Source organism: Chelonia mydas, chromosome 14, assembly GCF_015237465.2.
Source record: "Chelonia mydas isolate rCheMyd1 chromosome 14, rCheMyd1.pri.v2, whole genome shotgun sequence".
NCBI classification, from domain to species: Eukaryota; Metazoa; Chordata; order Testudines; family Cheloniidae; genus Chelonia; species Chelonia mydas.
In genome coordinates, this window is record NC_051254.2 from 32,257,312 (window position 1) to 32,280,940 (window position 23,629).

At 48.0% G+C, this 23,629-nt stretch overlaps 1 protein-coding gene across 2 annotated transcripts in view; it reads left to right on the forward strand.

The window, feature by feature from the left end:
- The window catches only part of LOC102945825 (zinc finger protein 436), a 1,196,575-nt gene that overhangs the window by 610,386 nt on the left and 562,560 nt on the right, over window positions 1–23,629 (forward strand). The gene's annotated exons all lie outside the window — the stretch shown is intronic.

Consider the following 23,629-nt stretch of genomic DNA (forward strand, 5'->3'; position numbering starts at 1 on the left):
TGTCCAGATCCTCTGCACTGGAAAATGTTACACTGATTACAACAGAAGGACTGGGAGGAGAGAGAAGTCAAGAGACATTGGCTTGATTGGCACATTCAGTAGCTAAAAGACCAGATTTGCTTTAGAGGAAGAATTTCAATAGCAACACAGGGTGTGAAAAGGCTGTGTTTGTCCACTACTTGGAAAAGAACCATGGGCTAGGTCCACAAAAGGACTTAAACACCCAGCTGCCACTTTAGGCACTTACATCGAAAATTTAGATCCTCAAAACCTGTACTCGGCTAGCCCTGTACATCCTAAAGTTCCTAGGTGTTTACATTTCCACTGGTAAAATCACAGAATTATAGAAATGTCGTGCTGAAAGGGACCTTGAGAAGTCAAGTCCAGCCCCACGTGCTGAGGCAGGACCAAGTAAACTAGACCATTCCTGACCCGTTTGTCCAGCCTGTTCTTAAAAATCTCCAAAGATGGGATTCCACAACCTCCCCTGGAAACCTATTCCAGAGCTTAACTCCCCTGATAGGAAAAACTTTCTGACTAATATCAAATGTAAATGTCCCTTGTTGAAGTATAAGACCATTAATTCTTCTCCTGCCTTCAGCGGACGTAGAGAGTCATTCATCACCATCCTCTCTGTAACAGCCCTTAACATATTTGAAGACTCTTATCAGCTGCCCATCAGTCTTCTCCTCTCAAGACTAAACATGCCCAGCTTTTTTTAACTTTCCCCCATATGTCAGGTTTGCTAAACCATTTATCATTTTTATTGCTCTCCTCTGGACTCTCTCCAGTTTGTCCACATCTTTCCTAAAATGTGGCACCCAGGACTGGACACAGTGCTGCAGCTGAGGCCCCACCAGTGCCACATGAAATGGGACAATTACCTCCCCTGTCTTACATAGGACACTCCTGTTAATACACCCCAGAATGATATGAGCTTTTTTTTGCATCTGAATCACATTGTTTTTGACTCATATTCATCTGTGATCCACTATCACCCCCAGATCCTTTTCATCGGTACCGCCACCTAGCTGGTTATATTCCCTATTTTGTAGTTGTGCTTTGTTTTTTTCCTTTCTAAGCGTAGCACTTCGCACTTGTCTTTATTGATTTTCATCTTGTTTATTTCAGACCAATTCTCCAGTTTGTCAAGGCTGTTTTGAATTCTAATCCTGTTCTCCAAAGTGCTTGCAACCCCTCCCAGCTTGGTTTCATCTGCAGATTTTATAAGCATACTCTCCACTCCATTATTTAAGTCATTAATGAAAATATTGAATAGTACTGGAACCAGAACTGACCCCGTCAGGACCCCACTAGATATGCCCTCCCAGTTTGACAGCGAACCATTGATCACTACACTTTTTCAACCACTTGTGCACCTACCTTGTGATGGTTTCATGTAGACCACATTTCCCTATTTTGTTTATGAGAATGTCATGGGAAACTGTCAAAAGCCTTCCTGAAATCAGGATAAATCATATCTAATACTTCCCCCATCCACTAGGCCAGTAACCCTGTCAAGGAAGGAAATTATGTTGGGCTGGCATGATTTGTTCTTGACAAATCCATGCTGGCTATTCCTTATAACTCTGTTATCCTCTAGGTGTTTACAACTGATTGTTTAATATTTTTTCCAGTATCTTTAGACTTGTTAGTCTATGCTTCTCTTGGTTCCCCTTTTTAAAGATCGGTACTGTGTCTACTCTTCTCCAGTTCTCTGAGACCGCACCCATAGGCACGGAACGCCCTTATATGCATAAGGCGCACTGCTGTCTCAGTCCTGTTGCCTGGGCACCTATCGCCTATGCCCAAGTGGGATCCTCAAACTAGGCATCCCCATCTATCCTGCCTTGTGGGACGTGTGGGACCAATGGGCATGCGCAGAAGCAACCTACTGGATTGGGCCCTGCACAAAACCATGGCACTGCAATAGGAGATGCCTTCCCCCCAATATCCTTTATCCCAATGGTTAAAGATTCACCTGAGATACGAGAGACCTGCCTGCTGGGGAGATCTTTCCGCCTTAATGGCTGACCTTTAATGGACAGGTCTCTCATTGTCTCCTGCTGAAGCTGTTCCACTGTGTATGAATACTGAAATAGTCCTTAGGCCAGGGAGAGAGAGAGACTGACTCTCTAGTTCAGTGGTTGGAGTACCATGTGAGAGGCCCAACATCCAGTCTCCCTTCTCCAATGCGTGCTTAGTTATTTATACATCATGGAAGAACTGCAACAGGAGAGATTGAGGGAGACCACATCAGAGTAACCAGGGGCCTCCGCACTCTCTTGGGAGGGAGGATACTCAGGTTCACGTCCCCTCTCCACATCCGGCAGAGCAGGGAATTGAACCACAGTCTCCTACATCTGAAGTGAATGATCTGCCCACTGCACTAAAGGTTGAGGATGGGGAAGGTTGTTAGGATATAGATTCAGGCCTGTCTGTAAAGGCCTGTACTCTAAGAATTTAGGTGTATTCTTATCACTTGGGTAGTTATAGAGGTATAAAAGAAAGAATCAAAATCACTGTCTGCCAGTGTAAGGTCCTTCTCTTACTGTGACAGTCTGAGGCGCAGTTCTTAGGCTAAGGCCTTTGGCTAAGCAACAGAGGCAGCCATAAGCTGGGAAGTGAACGGTCACATCCTCACATTCCAAACTAGTCACATTGAAAGAAGGTGCTATTGGGCTGTTAGGAATACAATCCTGTCCTGATAGTGGCTATCACCTCCAGAGAAAGGGAAGTGCCTAGAAAATGTAAAAGGAAACTTAGTTTGATAGCATCCTATCTGGCAAGAACTCACTTATCAATAGCTGGGATGTGAAATCCTCACTTCTGTATTGTTTTGTCATTATAGTTCCCACTTTGCTATTGTTTGTCTGTATAATCTCTGTCTGGTTCTGTGATTGTTCCTGTCTGCTGTATAATCAATTTTTCCTGGGTGTAAACTAATTAAGGTGGTGGGATATAATTGGTTACATAATCATGTTACAATATGAAAAGGAGTACTTGTGGCACCTTAGAGACTAACCAATTTATTTGAGCATAAGCTTTCGTGAGCTACAGCTCACTTCATTGGATGCTGTAGCTCATGAAAGCTTATGTTCAAATAAATTGGTTAGTCTCTAAGGTGCCACAAGTACTCCTTTTCTTTTTGCGAATACAGACTAACACGGCTGCTACTCTGAAACATGTTACAATATGTTAGGATTGGTTAGTTAAATTTCAGGAAAATGATTGGTTAAGGTATAGTGAAGCAGAACTCAAGTTTTACTATATAGTCTGCAGTCAATCAGGAAGTGAGTGGGGGTGTGTGTGGGGGGGGAAATGGGAACAGGGAATGGGGGTAAGGAAATTGGAATCATGTTTTGCTAAAGGGGGAAATGGGAACAGGGAATGGGGTTGGGGAAACTGGAATCATGTTTGGCTAAGGGCAGGAATGGGAACAGGGACACAGGTGTAAGGCTCTGTGGTGTCAGAGCTGGGAAGGAGAAGACTAAGGAAGGAAACTGGAATCATGCTTGCTGGAAGTTCACCCCAATAAACATCGAATTGTTTGCAACTTTGGACTTCGGGTATTGTTGCTCTCTGTTCATGCGAGAAGGACCAGGGAAGTAAGTGGGTAAAGGAATAAGCCCCCTAACAAAGGTCACCTCCTCTTCTGTTTTTGTGAGAAAGTGCTAACTTCAGGACTGGGTGCACAGCTGTGAATCTCGAGCGAAGGGACATGCCTCCCTCCAGCCCAGACATAGGCTGCTAAGTCCCTTTGAGTGGCAGGGCTTAGGACATACTCCTCTCATCAGCACCTCCAGTTGGCTAGCTTAGGTGATTTCCTGCTGTGTGGCTTTTTGTGGATTCCATTGTTAGGCACCCATCTCTCCCCATGCAGTGTTCGGGAGCCTGCACGCCTCACTGTGTTGGATTCCACTAGGCTGCAAGGAACATAAAAGCTTGATATTGCAATGCTGAGTCGAAGTCCCCTTTGTACATCCAGCCCTAGGGCTCTCCTGGACTCTGGGGAAGGCCTCACTCCGGGCTGGATTCAGGCAGAGGAGCTCTATGCCCATGTGCGGGCTCTGGTTCCTTGGGACCATGGCAGAATCTCAGCTTGCATTTAAAAAAAGAAGTCTCTAGCTCTTGTGGTTGCACAGAAAAGCTTGAAAATGTGACTCGAATGTGACTGACACAGTGACGCCTGCCTGAGTCTGCAGAGAGCCTGAGAGTATAGCTATGAGCAGGGCAGCTGTCCCATACAATGCAAGGGGAGTTAACTTCCAGCCCTAGTGCCCTGGAGCCCTGCCAAACCCTCCCAGCAGAGATCTCTGTGTGTGCCCAGAGGGCAGTGGGCCTGGCCCCCCACCAAAGTAGAGACACCCTAGCTGCTGGTTAAGTACTTGGGGCACACAGCCACCACCCCAACCTCTCTGCATTGAAAAGGGGACCCTGCTTCTCCTGAAAGGGCACTCAGGGAGGGAAGAAAGGAGCCCCAGGACTCCATACCTAGGGCATGGGAGGGGTCCCCGTGCCACCCGTACTCCCAGTGGGCTGTGGTGCTTGGGCAGAGCCATCAGAGTTTCCTGTCGTGGTGCCTAGATGAGACCAAAGAGATTCAGACAGGAGAGACTGACCTGCGGCTCCACCATCCACGTTGCGGGTGCATCTGTGCAATTTCCTTCAGTCATAGTGTAAGCTGACCAAACTGGGATTCGGCTGCTCGTGTCGTAAAAGGTTGCAAAATGATATATTCCTTCATATTTCTGGCAAATCTTAACTCTGTTTCTAGTGTCAAACCCTTCGGGCGGCATTCCTCCGTAGAAATAGTCTTTGCAGTTAGTGAAAATGGGGACCACTTCAGCCAGCGCCAGCCCAGCCCAGAGCGAGGCAAAGCCCAGCAGTGCGAGGGGCCCCATGGCTCACAGTGTCAGAGCCAGTCCCTTTGCAGCTGCTACTTATACCGTTCCTCGGAGAGCCACCTCCACTAACCTCTCGGGCTGAGCAATCTGTGGGCTTCCTGCCAGGGCCTTCTCAAGGTCTGTGCTGGGCTATGCACCCACGGCCCTTGAACAGGGGTGATGCAGGCCATTACGAGGGCTGTGCAAATATTCGATTCAGGTGAAAGCCCAACAAATCTGGGGTGTGGGACTGATTTTGGGTCAACTCCAAATGAAAATGTTTCACATTTTTTGGTGAAACTACATGTTGCAAAATGTTTTGTTTTCTTATTGAACAAAATGTTTCATTTCAATTGAAAAGATTTTAAAAGCCTTGAAAAGGTTTTTATTTAAATAACATTGAAGGGAAATCTGAAACAAAATGTATTTACAAAACAAAATGTCAAAATATGTAGTTTCCCAAAAATGCCCAGAAGAAACGGTTCTGACATTTCTTCCCCCCCACCGCCACCCCCCCCCCAATTTTATTTTGACTGAAACAATTAGACAAAAGCAGCTCAAATTCACCAATTGTTTTGGTTGACCTGGATCTGCATATTTTGAGGAAAAAAGGTTTTGCATTACAAATTTGCCCAGCACAAACCTTCTAGGAGCTGAAGACAGTGAAGGGGGTGAGCGGCTCATTTCCTCTCTACAGCTGCAGGTTCTCTGCAATAGCTAACTCCTTTGGTTGGACGTGTGTTCAGTGGAGCCCAGTTCCCCCTGTTTGTTCTCCACCCACCCCTGGGCCAAATGTTAGTGTCTGTGCAAAACCACTACAGCTGCAACAAACCAGAGTCCTGGCCCATCTGGAAGGGAGTGTCGAGGTGCCTGGTCAGTTCCCCACAGCCATTTAAGGAGTAATCATTCACTACCACCCCCACTGACCTACCCTGATCACCCAGCAGTGAGTGCTATACACCTCCTCACAGACAGCCTCGGCCCAGACAGACAAACACCCTGAGGGTACGTCAACAAAGGAATAAAACCCTTGTGGCAGTGAGTCTCAGAGCCTGGGTCAACTGACTCTGGCTTGTGGGCTTCGGCTGCAGGGCTAGAAATAGCCGTGTGGATGCTGGGGCTTGGGCTGGAGCCCAAGCTCTGAGCCCTCCTCCCGTCACCAGGTTTCAGAGCCTGGGTTCCAGCCTGATCCCAAATGTCTACATGGCTATTTTTAGCCCCGCAGCCTGAGCCCCACAAGCCTGAGTCAGTTGACCCAGGCTCTGAGACTCAAAGCCGCGGGTTTTTTGCTTTTTGCTGTGTAGACGTACCCTGAGAATACAGCGCGAGAATGAACACACAGTCACCCAAACAAGAGACTCCCAAACTGCCCTAAGCTACTCACCAGAGAAACCAACCACCCCATCAACAGAGACCAGAACACACAGGCAACCCCCTGCCTACGCCATAGCTCCTAGTGGGCAGCACCGTCCCAGCCAGCCCAGTTCTATGCACATGGCATGAGAATGATGTTCTGGGAACGCGGTCTTCTAAAGCAACGCCCACCCACATAGCTCACGGCCCCAGGAGGCCCTGCTGCCTTTGGAGTCTGGAACACAGTTACACGGGAATTGCCCAATCCGACCAGACCAGGGCTTCACCAGCCCTCACTCTGGATGCACACTCTGGTCCGTCTCCATCCTGGTCTCATGTTTCACTAAGGCCTGGTCTATACTTGGATTCACCCCAGTTCAGCCATCAATGGCCTACAACTGGTGTAGCTGCACTGGTTCAATCTCCTAGGGCTGGAAGGCAAAGCTGGTTTCAAGCAAGGTGAATCTCCACCCACGCACATGGCACCTCTCCTGGCCAGCACTAGGGGTTTGCTTCAGTTACTGGCCCCGATGGCTGAATCCCCAGGAAAGATGCTGCCAAGGATGCCAGCACAGCCAGAGACTCTGCTCTGCCTCACCCCATTCCCAGGGCACTGGCAGCTTTCTGTGCTTCTCAGTAATACCTGAAGTCCCTTGAGTGAGTTGTTTGGGCACGTCAGCATGCCCCAGATTGGCCCTTTCTCGGCGATGTGGTCGGTGACTCGGTCCCTGAGGATTTGTCAGAGAATTTGCACTTTGGGTTTATCTCACCAACCCCCCAAAAGACGTAATGACCCCAACCAGCTCTGCATGGAAATGCAAATCGGGCAACACAAGCCATTGACCTGCTCTAACCATGTCCCTGGACAGGGGATTTTAGCACTAGCCTCACCATCCTCCTCTTCCTCCTGCTTTGTGTTTGGTCACCTTCCTTGTCATTGGTCACTTGAGCCATGTGGCTCAGAGAAAGGAACAGGTGACCCATGTGGTCTGGAGAAAAGCATGTCACCTGGCAGCGGGAAACAGGCAGCCCGTAAGGGACCAGCTGGCTTGTGTGGCCAAGGGCTGAGACAGGACCCTGTGGTCTGCGGGGGAGGGAGGGAGGAGTGCCCATTGTTCATATGCTTGTTTGCCTGGCTTCCTGCTCAGTTATTATTTTTGCAGTCTGGGGTTTGCCTTGTCATTTGAGGGAGCTGGGAGCTTTTCCATTTGGAAAATCACTGATTTCAAACCAAGTCAATTAATCAGTGATCTGCAACTGTCTGACAAGCAAACACCCCCTTCTGCAAACTCCCCATTTCTTGTGTCCATCACCCAAACAATAGCTGCCTCTGTAGCCACCCCCTGAAGAGCTGGGCCTGCAGCGCGCCCTGAACGACCACAGATTTGGGTGAGTTCAGACCCAGGGGACATGGAGGCCAATACAGTGTGTGTCATTTGCAGCTATGTGCTGGGTTCAGTCAGTTCTTACACAATTATTTTGTTGCATAAAATGGCATATTTGGAGATTCCCAGCTCTTGGTCTCTACAGGGCTCTGCAGGGCCTCGGGGTGAGGATGAAAGATCCCTGCTGGTCCCTGTCTGGGACGATGGTGCTCACTCTCTGCTCTGTTTCTCCCCCCAGACTCTAGGGTCAGGCCCATCATGACTGTGGCTCCAGTCCCACAGCGAGGTACATGTGGGCAGGATGGGGGCCTACTGCAAGTCACTTTCCATTTCTTTCAATGGGCTTTAGAGAAGACTCTTGCTAAGAACAGTCTAAGTCTCCATGGCTGATACCTTATTGGTGATGGTGACAGGTTCTCCCCAGGATGAAGAGAGCTTCCTGAGCCTCTGTGACAGTTTCCCCTCTGTGTAGGACAAACAGACAAGCAAAGAAAGACCATCAATTTCCATGCAGGGCCTCACTTTGCTTGGCCAGCAGTGTTTCTCTGCTATCTCGCACACCCAGGAGATGGATTTCTGATCATGTGAATGGTTTCGCCTTGTGCTCGTTCTTTGTTTGCTTGTTTCCGCTTATCTAAATAAATTGCCATAAACCTCTTGCAAAATAAAAATACTGAAACAGGAGGTTAACGGTCCTGGGTTTAGACAAGGGCCAGGGAGATCACCTATCTTACACAAACATGGTATCCTCCTATTTGCTTAGCTGCTAGTCTATGGCTAACAACTGATATTAGAACCTGAATTTCATACAGACGAAGGATATAATGTCAAGAATAGCATCACTAATCCTTTTCCTTTTTGTGGCAATGACTGGCCTTCCCCAGAAGCGAACAAGGCTGTAACAGAGGGTAACACCTGACAGCCCTGCAGTGATTGAATGGAAATACCTGGGAATCAGCTGTGTTATCTGATCATTTGTACAGGGGTGTGCGGAGAAGGGACCTTGCCTTAACTTCTACACTGGATTTCTCACTGACCTACAAAATCTGAGGCAATGGCCCTTGGTCACTGTACATGACATACCTGGGCACACACTTTCACAGCAGCTGGTCTCCACAGGGTTTCACTGTAAGTGCTTCAGAGGGTGGATTTCTCCTGACAGAAACAAACTGTGTCAAATTCACCTCCTGTCTCTCCCCCGGGCCAGGAGACTGGGTTGTCACAATGACTCCATCTCCCTCTGTCACTGTCCAGGGGCTCTAACGGCCTTGTTCAGCCTCCTTGGGAGAAATGGGCTAGCAGGGGACCCCAGATCCTCGGCCTGAGGACCCCAAGTGGCTCCTAAGGGTTCATTTAGGGACTGTGAATCCCCTTCTCTGTACCTAAGGCCTGGTCTACACTTTGAGATTAGGTCAAAGTAAGCCACGTTAGGTTGAATTTATAATGCACGTGTCTACACTACCAAGCCCATTCCACTGACCTAAAGGGTGCTTGAAATCAACTGCTATACTCCTCCCTGACAAGAGGAGTAGCGCTAAATTCGATCTTCCTGGGTCCAGTTTGGGATAGTGTAGACACTGCTTTGAAAGTCAACAGTCATGGCCTCCGGGAGCTGTCCCAGAATGCCCCAAGTTGACGGCTCTGGACAGCATTTTCAACTCTGCTGCATTCAGCCAGGTACACGGGAAAAGCCCTGGGAACTCTTGAGTTTCATTTCCTGTTTGGTCAGTGTGACGAGCTCAGCAGCACAGGTGACCATGCAGTCCCAGAATTGCAAACGAGCTCCAGCATGGAGCGAACGGGAGACACTGGATCTGATTGCCGTATGGGGAGAAGAATCCGTGCAGGCAGAACTCTGATCCAGCAGAAGAAACGCTGACATCTATGCCAAAATCACACAGGGCATGGTGGATAAAGGCTACAACAGGAACACACAGCAATGCCACGTGAAAAGGAGCTCAGGCAACGTACCAAAAGACAAAGGAGGCAAATGGTTGCTCCAGGTCAGAGCCCCAGACATGCTGCTTCTATGAGCAGCTGCATGCCATTCTAGGGGGGGACTCGACCAGTGCCCCGTCACTGTCCATGGATACTTCCAAGGCGGCAGCCTCGGCCAACAGTGAGGAGGACTTTGTGGACGAGGAGGAGGAGGAGAATGCTCAGCTGGCAAGTGGAGGCTCCGTTCTCCCTGTCATAAATATAAAGGGAAGGGTAAACACCTTTAAATCCCTCCTGGCCAGAGGAAAAACCCTTTCACCTGTAAAGGGTTAAGAAGCTAGGATAACCTTGCTGGCACCTGACCAAAATGACCAATGAGGAGACAAGATACTTTCAAAGCTGGAGGGGGGGGAGAAACAAAGTCTCTCTCCGTCTGGGTGATGCTTTTGCCGGGACCAGAGCAGGAATGGAGTCTTAGAATTTAGTAAGTAATCTAGCTAGATATGCATTAGATTCTGTTTGTTTAATTGGCTGAGAAAATAAGTTGTGCTGAATGGAATGGATATTCCTGTTTTTGTGCCTTTTTGTAACTTAAGGTTTTGCCTAGAGGGATTCTCTATGTTTTGAATCTGATTACCCTGTAAGGTATTCACCACTCTGATTTTACAGGGGTGATTCTTTTACTTTAATTAATTAAAATTCTTCTTTTAAGAACCTGATTGCTTTTTCATTGTTCTTAAGATCCAAGGGTTTGGGTCTGTGTTCACCTATGCAAATTAGTGAGGATTTTTATCAAACCTTCCCCAGGAAAGGGGGTGTAGGGCTTGGGGGGATTTTAGGGGGAAAGATGTTTCCAAGTGGGCTCTTTCCCTGTTATATTGGTTAGACGCTTGGTGGTGGCAGCAAATAAGGCCAAAGGACAAAAGGTAAATAGTCTGTACCTTGGGGAAGTTTTAACCTAAGCTGTTGAAAATAAGCTATGCGAGTGTGACCCCCACCCCCTTCTTTTGAGCTTAGCTATCAGTATAATAAACGTGCTGTTTTCTGCCAAACTCTGGTGGGTCATTAGTCCTCCCTAAGCTTACTAGCTGGCCCAATTTCGGGTAACATTACTGGTGGAGAATGCAGGCAGCTTAGTGGAGGATTTGACCCAAGAGTAGGGGTCCTCTGATGCCCCCTGGTGGTCTCTTGGGTGGGTCCGGCTCGAGCCTGCGTGAAAAAGTGGTAGGCTAGCAACCCATTGCAGGGAGAAAAGGACCCCACTGCTAAGTATGCCACTGTGGGGCAAGGGAAAGAAAAAGGCGAAGCAGCCCAAGGAAGAATACAGCCCCCCTTGGGGAGTGGCGCCGCTGACCGGGGTGTTGTTAGAATGGCTCCAAAAGAAAGGGGCAGACCCCTGGATGCCAGGGGTGGTTCCACCTGGGAGTACAATTCCTGAACTAGAGCGCATGTTGGATAAATATGTACTTATATACGGTCCCAACAGGGTGGGGCTGGATCGTGCAGCGGCCTGGCTGCTGTGGCAAGCAGGCTGGCAATGGCAGGCAGCAAAGAGTCAGCTCGCCACTGAAATAGATCCACTCAAGGACCCATGTAATGAGCTGGAGAAGGAACGGGACATGTGGAAGGCGCAGGCTCTGACTGCTAGTGCCCAGGCGTCTTCCCTCTCTGTAGCCGCAGTGCAGGTGGCGGCAGCAGAGGAGGAGCGGGAGCGGGTGGACGGAGAGAATGCCGCTCTGAGCCAGGCATTTACCTGCCTGAGGGATCTGGTCCTGGAGGGGTCCGCCCGGGAGAACAGGGTCCAGGGGGCTTATTCAGCCCAGATCGCCGCCGTTGGGGTGAAAGCCCAGGGGGGTGCGGGACCATATAATGATTGGGACAGGGATATCTGGTATGATCCGGACTCCGGATGACCGGACCCCAGACACCGCGGACAACTCAAATGAGCACGGTCTGCCCTTAGCAGAAGGGTATTGATTGCCCTGGCTGCTTGGATCACAGCAACTCCCAGGATAAATTTGCCCACTTCGAATTGATTCCCGACTGACCGGTAGCAGTCAGCCATTGCAAGCTTCCACAGGGCTATCGCCACTCGCTTCTCAACTGTCAGTCTCATCTTGGTATTGCTGCGCTTCAGGGCCGGGGAAAGCAACTCACAGAGTTCCATGAAAGTGGCCTTACGCATGTGACAGTTCTGCAGCCACTGGGCATCATCCCAGACCCGCATAACTATGCGGTCCCACCACTCTGTGCTTGTTTCCCGGGACCAGAATCAGCATTCCACTGTGTGTCAGCAGGACCAAATTCCGCCAGGATGTGCCAATTGATGCAGTCAATGCCTTCCAGCAATTCTCCGTCCATGGCCTCCTCAAATTCTTCCTCGTGCTGGCGGCTCCTGGCTAGGCTTTGCACGTACCGCAGGATAATGCGTGAGTTGTTTGCAATGCTTGCAACAGCAGTGTGCAGCTGAGCGGGCTCCATGCTTGCCATGCTATGGCATCTGCACGGTTAAACCAGGAAAAAAGGCACAAAATGACTGTTTGCCGTTGCTTTCAAGGAGGAGGGAGGGAGGAGGCAGGGGAAACTGACGACATGTACCCAAAACCACCCGCGACAATGTTTTTCTCCCATCAGGCATTGGGAACTTAACCCAGAATTCCAATGGGCAGCAGGAACTGTGGGATAGCTACCCACAGTGCACCGCTCTGTGAGTTGATGCGAGCCACGGTATTGAGGACGCACTCCACCAACCGAATGCGCTTAGTTGGGACATGCACCGTTGACTTCATAAAATTGGTTGTTAAAGATCGACTTCTATAAAATCGACCTATTTTTCTGGTGTAGGCATACCCTAAGGGGTTGGCACCATTCCTCTCTGCTGCCCATACCAAATTCTCCTGTCCCAGTCAGTGTGCTCATGTGCATGTTTAATGGGACACCCCAGAGCTCAGAGTCTTCACAGCCTAGAGCCTGACACCCCCATATGGCTTGTGTCTGAGCTTATGGTAAAGACAGTCCCTGCCATGCTAGCAAAGACCCAGGCAATTCTGTTGTCCTGTTAGGTCCGGGGGACCAGCAGTGGGTCACTTACACTGGAGGGCGAGAGGAGGTTGTACCACCACAGCAGTAACGACAGAGTTGACAGTCTGTGTGTTGCCTGGGGATGAATCAGGGAGGCATGGTGTGAGGGGGGACAATGGCCCCATGCAAATGGTATACAGTAGAGAGAGCACTGTTCCACGACCTCCCCCTGCTATCCAGGGCCAGGGGCGAAACACTGATAGCCATTGATGGGCCTATACTCCAGGAACTTCTGCAGTTCTTTTTAAACCAGTTATTCTTTCGGCCATAAGAATATCCGGTGGCAATGAGTTCCAGAGGCTAACTGTCCATTGTGTGAAAAAGTACTTCCTCGTGATCGTATTAAATCTGCAGCCTGTTAGTTTCATCAGGGTGAACCCCTGGTTTTTTATATTGTTTGAAAGGGTAAATAACATTTCTCTATTCGTTTTTCCACACTGTTCATGATTTTATTAGACCTCTGTGATATTCCCCCTTAGTTGTCTCTTTTCTAAACTGAACAGCCCTAATCTTTTTAGTCTTTCCTCCTACGATCATACTTTTGATCATCTTTGTTGCCCTTATCTGAACTTTTTTCAGTTCCACTATATCCTATTTGAGATGGAGTAACCAGAACTGGAGATTGTATTCAAGGTCTGGTAGGATTATGGATTTTATAGAGGCATTATGATATTTTCTGTTTTATTTTCTATCCCTTTTCTAACAGTTCCTAACATACTGTTAACCTTTTTGATCACTACTGGGCATTGAGAAGAAGTTTTCAGAGAACTCTCCATGGTGACTCTTGGGTGGTAACAGCTAATTTAGACCCCATCATTGTATATGTGTAGTTGAGATTATTTTTGCCCATGTGCATTATTTTGCACTTATCAGCATTGAATTTCATCTTCTATTTTGTTGAACAGACACCCAGTTTTGTGAGGTCTTTCTGTGACTCCTCGCTCTCTGTTTTAGACTGAACTATCTGGAATGGGGGTCTAAGGAGTAGTCTTACATCTAGCATAGGCACAGCACGGTTCCCATGCTAGACATAAGACTACTCCCTAGACAGTGAAAGCCAATGCAGAGATTGGGGTTTTTTGGTTACACACAGACTCAGTGGTTGTGAGAAGGGAAGTATTGCCTCTTAGAGGCATCCAGGGATGATGTTCAGTTTTCCCAGAATTGCGCCAGTTCTGTTGTGCTTTGTTAAGAGGAAGCCCTAGATATTGGATCTGGCCCTTGTTGCTGCTGACCCCATCTGCCAGAGGGGTTACACAATGATCGAAAGCATGAGATTAGGTGATCTAGATCTCTCTTGTCTTTGTTCAGAAGGACACAAATGTTCCCTTCCCCACACATCCCTAGGAGAGTTCCTGTATCCTGGCAAGCATGACATATGCATACAAAAAAGAAAATCATGTGTGATGTATGATTCCCAGCTATTAACAGTGAGTGACTGCCACGTGTTACCCTCGGTGGTACCCTATTTCTTCGGGAGAAGGCTAGTCATTGTCATGATAAGGAAGAGGATTAGTGAGCCTGTTAATAACCCTCTTCTTCATCTCTGTGTACTCAGGAACAGGATCAGGGCTGTTTCCAAAAATCAAATAATGGAGACGAGAGGAGAGAGAGAAAGAAACAACGAAAGGTATTAGCTTATTGTGTTAGTCATAATTACGGCTAAGTGAACTGGCATGAGGAACATACACTATGTTTGTACGAGAGAGATATCTCCTGTGCTTATCTAAGCACAGGGCTAGACATTTCTTACGTAAATTCTTGTCTCCTGCAAGAGTTTTATTTCCCTTTAATTAGATAAGAACACACAATCAACAAAAAAAAAGCACAAGCCAAAACCAATAGCATGATCAGAAAGCTACCTCCGGGGGAGTGTGGGGATGGAGAGAAAGTCTATTCCTACAGCCACTGGAAACTCACAAACAAGTGCAAGAAGCTTGTTCCATCTTGGAAAGACCCCTTTGCGACCACCAACAAGGAATTTCTTGTTTTGACCCCAATTATTATTATCAAACATCCAAGGATTTTGTCGAAAGCCCTTTGAAATAAAAGGAAAGGCTCCTCTTTACAGCTGGGTGGAATTTTTTGCACCATTTGTTCATTGAAAAATGACGTTTCAGTTGACACAAAAATATTGACAAATTTGACATTAATTTGCTGAATACTTTTGGCCAAAAAAGGGGACTTAGGGCACCATTCAGAAAATTGCCAGCACGGACAAGGCCTTCCTTGTAACGTGTAGCCCAGTGATTAGGGCACTCAGCTGGGATGTGGGAAGCCAGGGTCCAATTTCCGCCCCTCTGCCTGAGGTGGAGTGGGGATTTACATGTGGGTTCCTCATATTGTACGAGAGTGCATTAGCTACTGGGCTGTGGGACAGCCTGAGGTGGTGCTTTCCCAAAGCTGTTCTAATGTGTATAAACAATTAAAGAGTCAGGAAAGCAGAACTTGAACCCTGGTCTCCCCCTTCCCCAGCAGAAGAATTCCCTGGCCTACAGGATTTTCTGAGGTGGGTGGGTTGATTTCAGTCTCTCCTGTTGAAGCTGTTCTGCTTTGTATAAAATGCTTGAATAGTCATAGGGCAAGAGAGTGAGAATCACAATATAGGCCAATGGTTAGGGGACCCACGTTCATGTCCCTGCTCCAGTGGTTATTCCTTTACACTGGAACAGCATCACTAGGACAGAGTGTGCTAACCACCCACCAGAACAGCCCAGGTGCTAAGGCAGTCTCTGCAATGTGGGAGACCTAAGTTCAACCACCTATTCTATATCAAGCAAAGAGGGAATTGAACCTGGGTCTCCCAGGTGAGTGCTCTAACCACTCGCCTAAAGATTATAATGGAGGCTCCTCTTCGGGCCATTTTGTGGATCTCTTTTAGGCCTTTATTTCCTTTGCTTTCGTGTTAAAAAGTGCCTTGAAATTAAAAGAACAGGGGCATTTTGGGTGAACCAAAACATTTAGTTCAGCCAGAAAGAAACTTTTGTCAGCTTTTCAGTTTGCTGGAATTTTTCAGGATTTTCAGCTAAACATTTAAAGGTAGTTGCCTGACTTTATGAACCTGAGTTTGAAACTCTTTTCATTGCCCTTGTGATCACTCCCCCTTTTCTCTCACCCCCAAAGGAGGATTGTGAGCAAAATATCAAGGAAGAGCTTCCCTTACGTGGCCAGCTTACCCAGCATTGACAACAATGAAGTTTTCACTGATCAGGGGTGCCAGCCTGAGCATACCGACATATGGACACATTTTCTGTGGCCCCAAGACACACCACTGATAAACACCATCAGGGACCCTGCTGTGTGGTATGACTAGTTTCCCCACCTACCCTTTCCTTCAATGTTTTCCCTACCCATCCGTTGTTCATGCCAATGGAATAAGCCTTAAAAGCCTGCATAAGCAAAGAGCAGTGCTGCATTCTCTTGTAATAATTTGGGGCCTGTTGGGGAGGCCCAAGAATGAGGAAGTGAGTCACAACTCTAGGTCCTGCATGGTTGTTTTCATTGTTCAGTGCCTTCCTCCCCCGATGTTATTCCAGAACAATGGTAATATTGAATACATGGGTCACTTATTGTGTAGCCAAGCATAGCTCCAGTATCAGTAATCACTCATTGTGGACTTCCCCCATCAGAGAGCTCTTCAGGGAATTCTTTACTCCTGGGGGATTTCTGTGCCAAAAAATTAAAAATTCTGCACACTAGATTTCAAAATTCTGCATATTTTATTTGTCAAAATAACACAATATAATCATGCCAGTTTCAATTATTTTGGTAATTTATTTCAAAATAGCTATCAAGTATGTCTGTAAGAGTACAGACCAAAAAAAGAAGATTCTGGTAATTTTTTTGACAAATAGATTCCTTACTAGGTATACTAATACAGAACTTTGAGTAATTAATTTAAATTACAATCCAGAAAAGTATTTCCACACCCATCAGAAGCAGTGCAAAGGCTTGGGGAAGTTAGGGGTAACAGAGGAGCTGAGGGAGAGGAAAGGATCCTGGAGGGTTGTTGAATGTGGGTGGGAGAAGTATGGAACAGATTTTTGGCAGGGGTAGGGGGAAGGGGATTGTTAGGTAGTTGAACAGTCTCCCCCATGAAGATCCTGGCTGACCCCAAGCCTCTCCCATTCAGTTAGGCACATCTGTCCCTGACTCCACACCCCCCCATCGCCGTGGGTCTCTGCAGCCTCCTTTCCATCCCCATGTGTCCCTACAGCCCCCTACCCCTGTCCTCATGTGGCCTTGCATCCCCACTGCCATTCAGCACCTGACTCAACGCTGTCATCCCACTAATTCCTGAGCTCGTGCCCCAGTCAGTGCCCCCCACTAGCCATTCTGAACCCGTCTGTGACCCACCCAGCAGCCCCATGTACCCCGCTCTGTCTGTGCTAACCTGGCTCTGAGGGCAGGGTGCTGTGATGAACTTTTACTCCTGGGGGGAATCTGTGACACTGTGCATGCCCAGAAATTCTTTTTCTTGCAGAAAATACATTCTGCCCAGGAAGTTCTGCAATTCCACCTTTTTCCCACCAGAAGCCGCTGTGGTCCTAGAAGCCAGCTCTTATAGCCATATTGCCGGACCACGGTGGCCTCTGGTGGGCAAAAGGCAGAACTGCAGCACTTCTCAGGCAGAATATATTTTCTCTGGGGAAAAAATAACTGCACCAGACATGAATTCTGCACATGGGCAGCGGCACAGAATTTCTCCAGGAGCAGGAATGGATAGTCTGCATTCTTAGCTCCCTTTTAAACTCCACCCTTGACTTCACTGGCTGCTGTGAACATTTCCGACCTGCTCCCTATTGTGTACAGAGCAAAAGACACAACACTTCCCTTCCCTTCCCGGAAATCCTCTAGAGGCTGCAAATACTGGATAAAAGGTGCTGCTCTTACTGTGAAAATGTGTCTTCTAACTGCCCTACCAATAACAAAGTCCGGCCTGCTGCCTGGTGGGAAGAGAGAACTTTATCTGGACGCCGACACTGGATGATGTTGGGAGGTGCTCTGATACCATGGTGATGGGCACCAAGTAAGAGCTTAGGAATGTTGATTGGCTAATCTTTTAGGGAAGGGGTAGTCTATTTTTTGTCAAGGTCCAAATTTCTTGATCAAGGTATAGTCAAGGTCCAGACTCGAGAGAAAACCAAAAAAACCCAACAATAATGATAATAGTGCGGAAATAAAAATATTTGGAGGTCTGTTCAAAAGAGTCTGGTGGTCCAGATATGGCTCATGGTCCGCCTATTGACTGCCCCTGCTTTAGGGGCAGTGCTGTGTCATGCTGGATCCTGGAAAGCATCCAGCACATGGTGGGTGGTACCCTGATAGGAACTGTAAAACCAGTCAATGGGAGTAGGGTGCCTAACCTGTTTGATGCTTTTGAAAACCTCACAAGGTGCTGATCTGCCTCTCTAGGCATCTACATACGTCTGAAAATCTGGCCCTAAGTCATTCTTCAAAATAAGATGTGGGCCCCCAAGTCACTTGGTGCTTTTGATCATTCTACCCTTAGGTCCCTAACTTTAGGGAGCCTAAATATTGCTGCTAATGGTGTGTAAATCTGTGGCCGTACATAAATAAATAGTAAATCAGTAAATAATAATGATAATATGGGCGGGGGGGGGAGGAGGGAAGGGGAGACAGTCTGTGTTTGTTCCCGTGGCTGTGGGAAATTGAAAGTAAAGGGGAACTTTGTATAACTCACCTGCAGCAGCTCAGCGGCCGGCTGCTGACACTTCTCCTCCATCTCTGTGATCAGCTGCTGCAGAGAGGAGCTTTGCTGGGAGAGTTTGGTGACATTTTCATTTAGTTTCTTCAGAGTCTCCCTCTCCTCCTCGGCCAGTCCCTGGAGAAAGTGTTCCTTTTTCTCATTCAGAAGCAGTTGCAGTTTCTCAAATTCAGACGAGATTCGCTGTCTCTGGCACTTTACTCTTTCCTTTAGGGAATAAAACAAACAAACAAACCCATAAATATCAGCAGAATTAGCAAGCGTATAAGGCCATTTTGGGAGAAGTACATTAGATTTGAATGTACGTTCATAGATTCATATTTTGAGGCCAGAAGGGACCATTGTGACCATCTAGTTTGACCCCTTGCATGGCACAGGCCAGAAAATTACCCCCAGGGATTCCTGCATCAAGCCCATAACTTCTGAGTAAAGAATGAAAGAGTCAATGAAGCAGGGGCATGGATTCTGCATCTCCCACTTCCTACGTGGATACACCAACCGCTGGGCTATAGACCCATTCTCTTTTACACTCTGCCCCAATGACTGTGCAAGTATTTACATACAGTGGAACAATTTCAACAGAAGAGACTTGCCTTCCCCCCTGTTTCCCCCCACGACTCTCCTGAGAGGTGCGAGATTCCTCTGTTCCAATCCTTTCTGCCCCTCGTGCCAAGGGGAAAATCTCCCACATCCCACGTGAATGCTCTAACCACTGGGCTAAAAGTTAGAAGAGAGGCACCATCCTACCCCCATTTGTTGTATTGGGAGCTAAGGCCCCTAAGCCAGTGATTTTCCAGGTGCCTAAAGCTTTGGTATTGTAACACCTAAGTCCCTTTGAGGATCAGGGCCAGAGTCATCTTCAAGTAACCATTACATCCTTAACTCTGCCCTCACCGGAGACAACGAACCCAGAATTCATATTTGGGAAAAAGCAACCCCCACCGCCCTCCTTCCATTACACTAGATATTCACCAGGAAATGCAAAATATCCATAAAAGGAAAGATGGGAAAAAATTAGAATCTAAAAAACAGGTCAGCCTATGGGGGTGAGGGATGCAGTCTCCAGAACCCCTTGATCAAATGCCCCTAAATTTGCCCCAAATATTCTGCTCTGGTCAATAAAGAGCAATTTTCAAACCAATCTGAGCATGTCTGGGGATTGTAGAGCACTTTGAACAGCAGCTTTAAACTGAAATGGTGTTTCAGCCTTAAGTGTGGTGCAGAAAGGCTTCCCCTAAACGTGTGTAACTCCACTGGAGTCACTAGGGCCGATTCCTCTCTCACTGACCCAGTGTAAATCAGGGGTAACCCTATCCATGCTAATGGGGCTATAGCAGTGTAAAGCTGGTGCGAGCGAGAGCAGGGCTACCCCAGTGAGCACAGGCAGCGTAAAATCAACTAAACCAGAATGGCAGCGTTTACACAGATTTGGCCCTGGTGTAAATGCTGACGCAAGATGCGAGACAGGGAAGAGTCTGGCCCTCTGCCTTCCTAGGTGTTGGTAGAACGACTGGGCTTGATCCAGAAGGGGCTTCTGCAATAGAAATGCAGATAAATAAAACATGGCTTTATCTGGACCTCATTTGCATTTTGAGTCAGTGTAAATCAGCCCATTATTGTTAAGTGCCATGGAGATCTGTTAACGTTCTGCTTCTGTTCCCCTCCATACTCCTCAGGATGAACATTTTCTGGAATTAAAGTCTGATAATAAACAGGGTTATTTTCAAAGTTTTAATGATATTATTATAACTAATAATAAACAGGTTTTCTTTAGTTGTTTTAATGCTATGCTGGTGTGGTCTATGTTTATCTCTTGTAAATTCTTTAAAACACCTCAATGAAATGAGAGATTAAACCAAACCGTGGACACTTACAGTCTTTCGGTTTATTCTGCTCTTTGGATTCCAGCTTTCAAATCTCCTCCCTCGCTTTCTTCAGAAGCTCAGTGTCGTTGTCACCTGTGGGGAAAACGATGCCTGGGGAATTCTGCTGCAGTGGGTCAGAGCCCATGAGTGGCAGGAGGGAGGGGGTTCTGGCCAAGCCGAGGCCTGGCCGTGAGGGGACCTGAGTTCTGTCCCCAGGCCTGCCACAGACAGAGCTGATCTGAGTGACCCCGGGGCTCTCTGCAGAGCTGCCCTATTCAGTTCCCAAACAGCCAGCTGCAAGATTCAGGGAGGGGATTTTCTACCCGCCTCCCAGCACCGCTCTGCCATGCCTTGCGAGGTTAGGGAGAGGGGCAGATGGGGTGCTCAGAACTGGCCTTTGGGGATTTTGGGGGATGTAGTTTTTGTGCAGCGGGAGTGACGTCATCCCCCCCGGGAGTCAGTCGGAGCGAAGCGTGGAGCGCTGCTGCGGCTGCCACCTCCTGGTGTCTGCGGTCCCCGCCTGCTGCAGCATCGCGGAGGGAGCGAGGGAACTGGTGCTCCCCCGGGCCGCGCACTCTGTCACTGCTGCAGCCCCAGAGAGACAGCGGCTCGTTCCAGGCACCAGGCTCAGGCTGCAGATGGGTAACGGGAGGGACCCCAATGGGCCACGTGTGCACACGCGGCACCGGTCACGCTGTGATCTGCTCCCACCCTGCCACCGCGGCACGCGGATCAGCCAGCCCTGCTCGGAGCCTCGCTCTGCCTTGTGTGTGGATTGCCCTGTGACACTGGCCCTGGGATCTGCGGAGAAGGGGCCTGTCCTTTCATTCCTGTCACGGACTATTTCTGTGCCAGAGGCCAAAATCAGAATGAGGATCGATACCTTACCATCCAGCTTGCGAACCTGCCACTCACCCTGAGCAGCCGCTTACTCCGCTAGTACTTCCACCAAATTCAGTGCAGTAAGGTCCTCCTCAGAGTGATTAATCGGCTCGCAGGCTGAGTCCCAATGGCTGTAACCTCTGGAGTGAATAGACGCCGCTGGCCTCTGCTGAGCCAGGGTAACACTGCTGTCTAGCCGGGGTTGGGATGGGGAGCGATGGCTCTGAACAGCCAAGTGCACTGGGGTACCATAATGAAACATGGGCTGTGTTGACATGTCTAAAGACTTAGGGGAATTTTGCAGACATTGACATCAGCACATTGTGCATCCTGAACGTCTGTTCTCGGAGCTCTGAAAAATGATCAGTTCATAGAAATGGATGCTAATTATCACCCCCTCTGCATAAATAGGGGGCTGCTGTGCTGGGTTTGCCACTGGAGGCAATAAAATGCAGCCTTCTGGAAAGGTGGGGAATTGAACAAACCCGCCTGACCTGGACCATATTGACTGTGAACACGCGACCAACCTGTTAGCAAGGAAATCGTGAGGAGTGAATCGCCCCTTGAGCTCCATGCTAGGCCCATGCAGGGAAGAATTTCATTAGTACTGGACTCCCAGAAATTGGGGTCCAAACCCCTAAGAGACACAGGCACCCCATTCCCATGGACTGTCACTGGGAACAGGGAATGTGCCTACCCGTTTTGCCTTGGCATATCTCTGTGACAGTCTGTACACTATGCTCACCACTTTTACAAGATTATGATAAATTTTGTACAAAGTATGCCTGGTAAGGTATAATTTTAAAACTCATATTTCACTGATCATTACTGGACTGGTAAAATATGTGTGTCAGCATTGTATGGAAAGTTATAAGATTGCCCTGTATGATGTTACTAAGGCATATTCCAAATCTGGGGAAGCAGTTCAAACCAGTTCCTCAGAGAAAAAGGCAAACTGATGCCTCAGCCAGGTGGACTATCACCTGGTGAAGCGGCCATTCTTTGGCAGGAAGAAGGGTCTGAGCAAGAAATTTACATCTTAGCTGGAGGTTCCTGTGTAAACAGACCGGCTGTCACCTGAATCCCAGCTGGGGATGATTCTCAAAGAGGAGGAAAGATATAAAAATGAGGAACAGAGGACACAAATCACCTCTGTCCCTGCATCTCTACTCGCAGCATCAACAACGTCTGAAAGACAAATGAAGCATCACTGAACTGGGGGAGTGGTCCTGGCTGAAGGTCCAGCCAGACTGCTGTGAGCATGTGGTGAGAACCGTCAAGTTCACTTAGCTTGTTAAGTTTGTGTACTTTACCTTTTATTTCTTTGTAACCAATTCTGGCGTTTATGCCTCTTGCTTGTAATCACGTAAAATCTCTCTTTAGTTAATAATCTTGTATTATCATGTCTTTGAATATCTCCCCTTGTAAGAACACCTGAAAGTGCCTGAAACTGGGCCACAATTCTGGAATTGGGTGAGATGGGAAACCCAGAGTCTAGCTGACCCAGGGCATTGTGATGATGTCATGGCTCTCCAGCTGCTCTCTCACATTCAAACCATCAAAAACAACGCAGCGCTGCAATGTCCAGGGTGCTATTTGCAATCAGAACCTTTTTATTTTTCATTCTGTTTATTTGTCATGCTCAGCAAAGCAGAATTTTCCATTGTTGGATCTGGAGATGGGGACTGTAGAGTTTTAACACAAAACTGATTTTAATAATCGCAACCCAACACAATATTTGCCAGCATTATGTAAATCACCATCATTGCATTTCTTTAGCGCCCGCCATCCCAGCAGCCCTAAACACTTCCCGACAGTGGGTAAAAAGCCCTGTGTCACAGACACTGGCACAGAGATGCAAGGCCCAGATGGAGCTGTATCCCCATGGCACGGACTGTGGTTACGCACACAGCGATGCAGGGCTACCTGGAGCTCTGCGTGGCGTGTGTCACTCCAGCACATCCCTGTTGGTCCCTTTGGCTTCCGCAGAACTGAGGTTTCACTATAGGCAGACTGAGCTCCCAGCCATTCTTTGTGAGAAGCTCCTGTTCTGAGTGTGACCCACAGCCGGGCTGGGTCTGCAGTCAGCCAGGGTTGACACTCAGCTTGTGTAAATGGGTACAGCTCTGCATCACTGGGGCTCCAGCTGCATCAAAAGGGGGGCAGGATCAAGGGCTAATTTAAGACAAGATTTAACAAGTGGGTTTGCCAAGCGCCAGGTGGGAGAAGAGGGAAGAGTGAGGGGCGGGTCGACACTGACAAGCTCATGTAGTTACACAGGCCCCAGGAGCTTTCAATTAAAAGGTTTGTTGGAATTTCTGTGTATGCTGCATTCATTCCCCTCTCCCCACAAACTACTTTAGCTTCTACTAAGCTTTGGCTTTTTCTCACTAGACTTAATCTGGTCATTATTATTGTGAGGCCTTTTGTTTCCTGGTGGATGGTTTTCCTCAGTCTGGGGATCCTTTCTCCAGTCTGGAATGGTATTGCGCAACTCTTTGGTTATCGCCA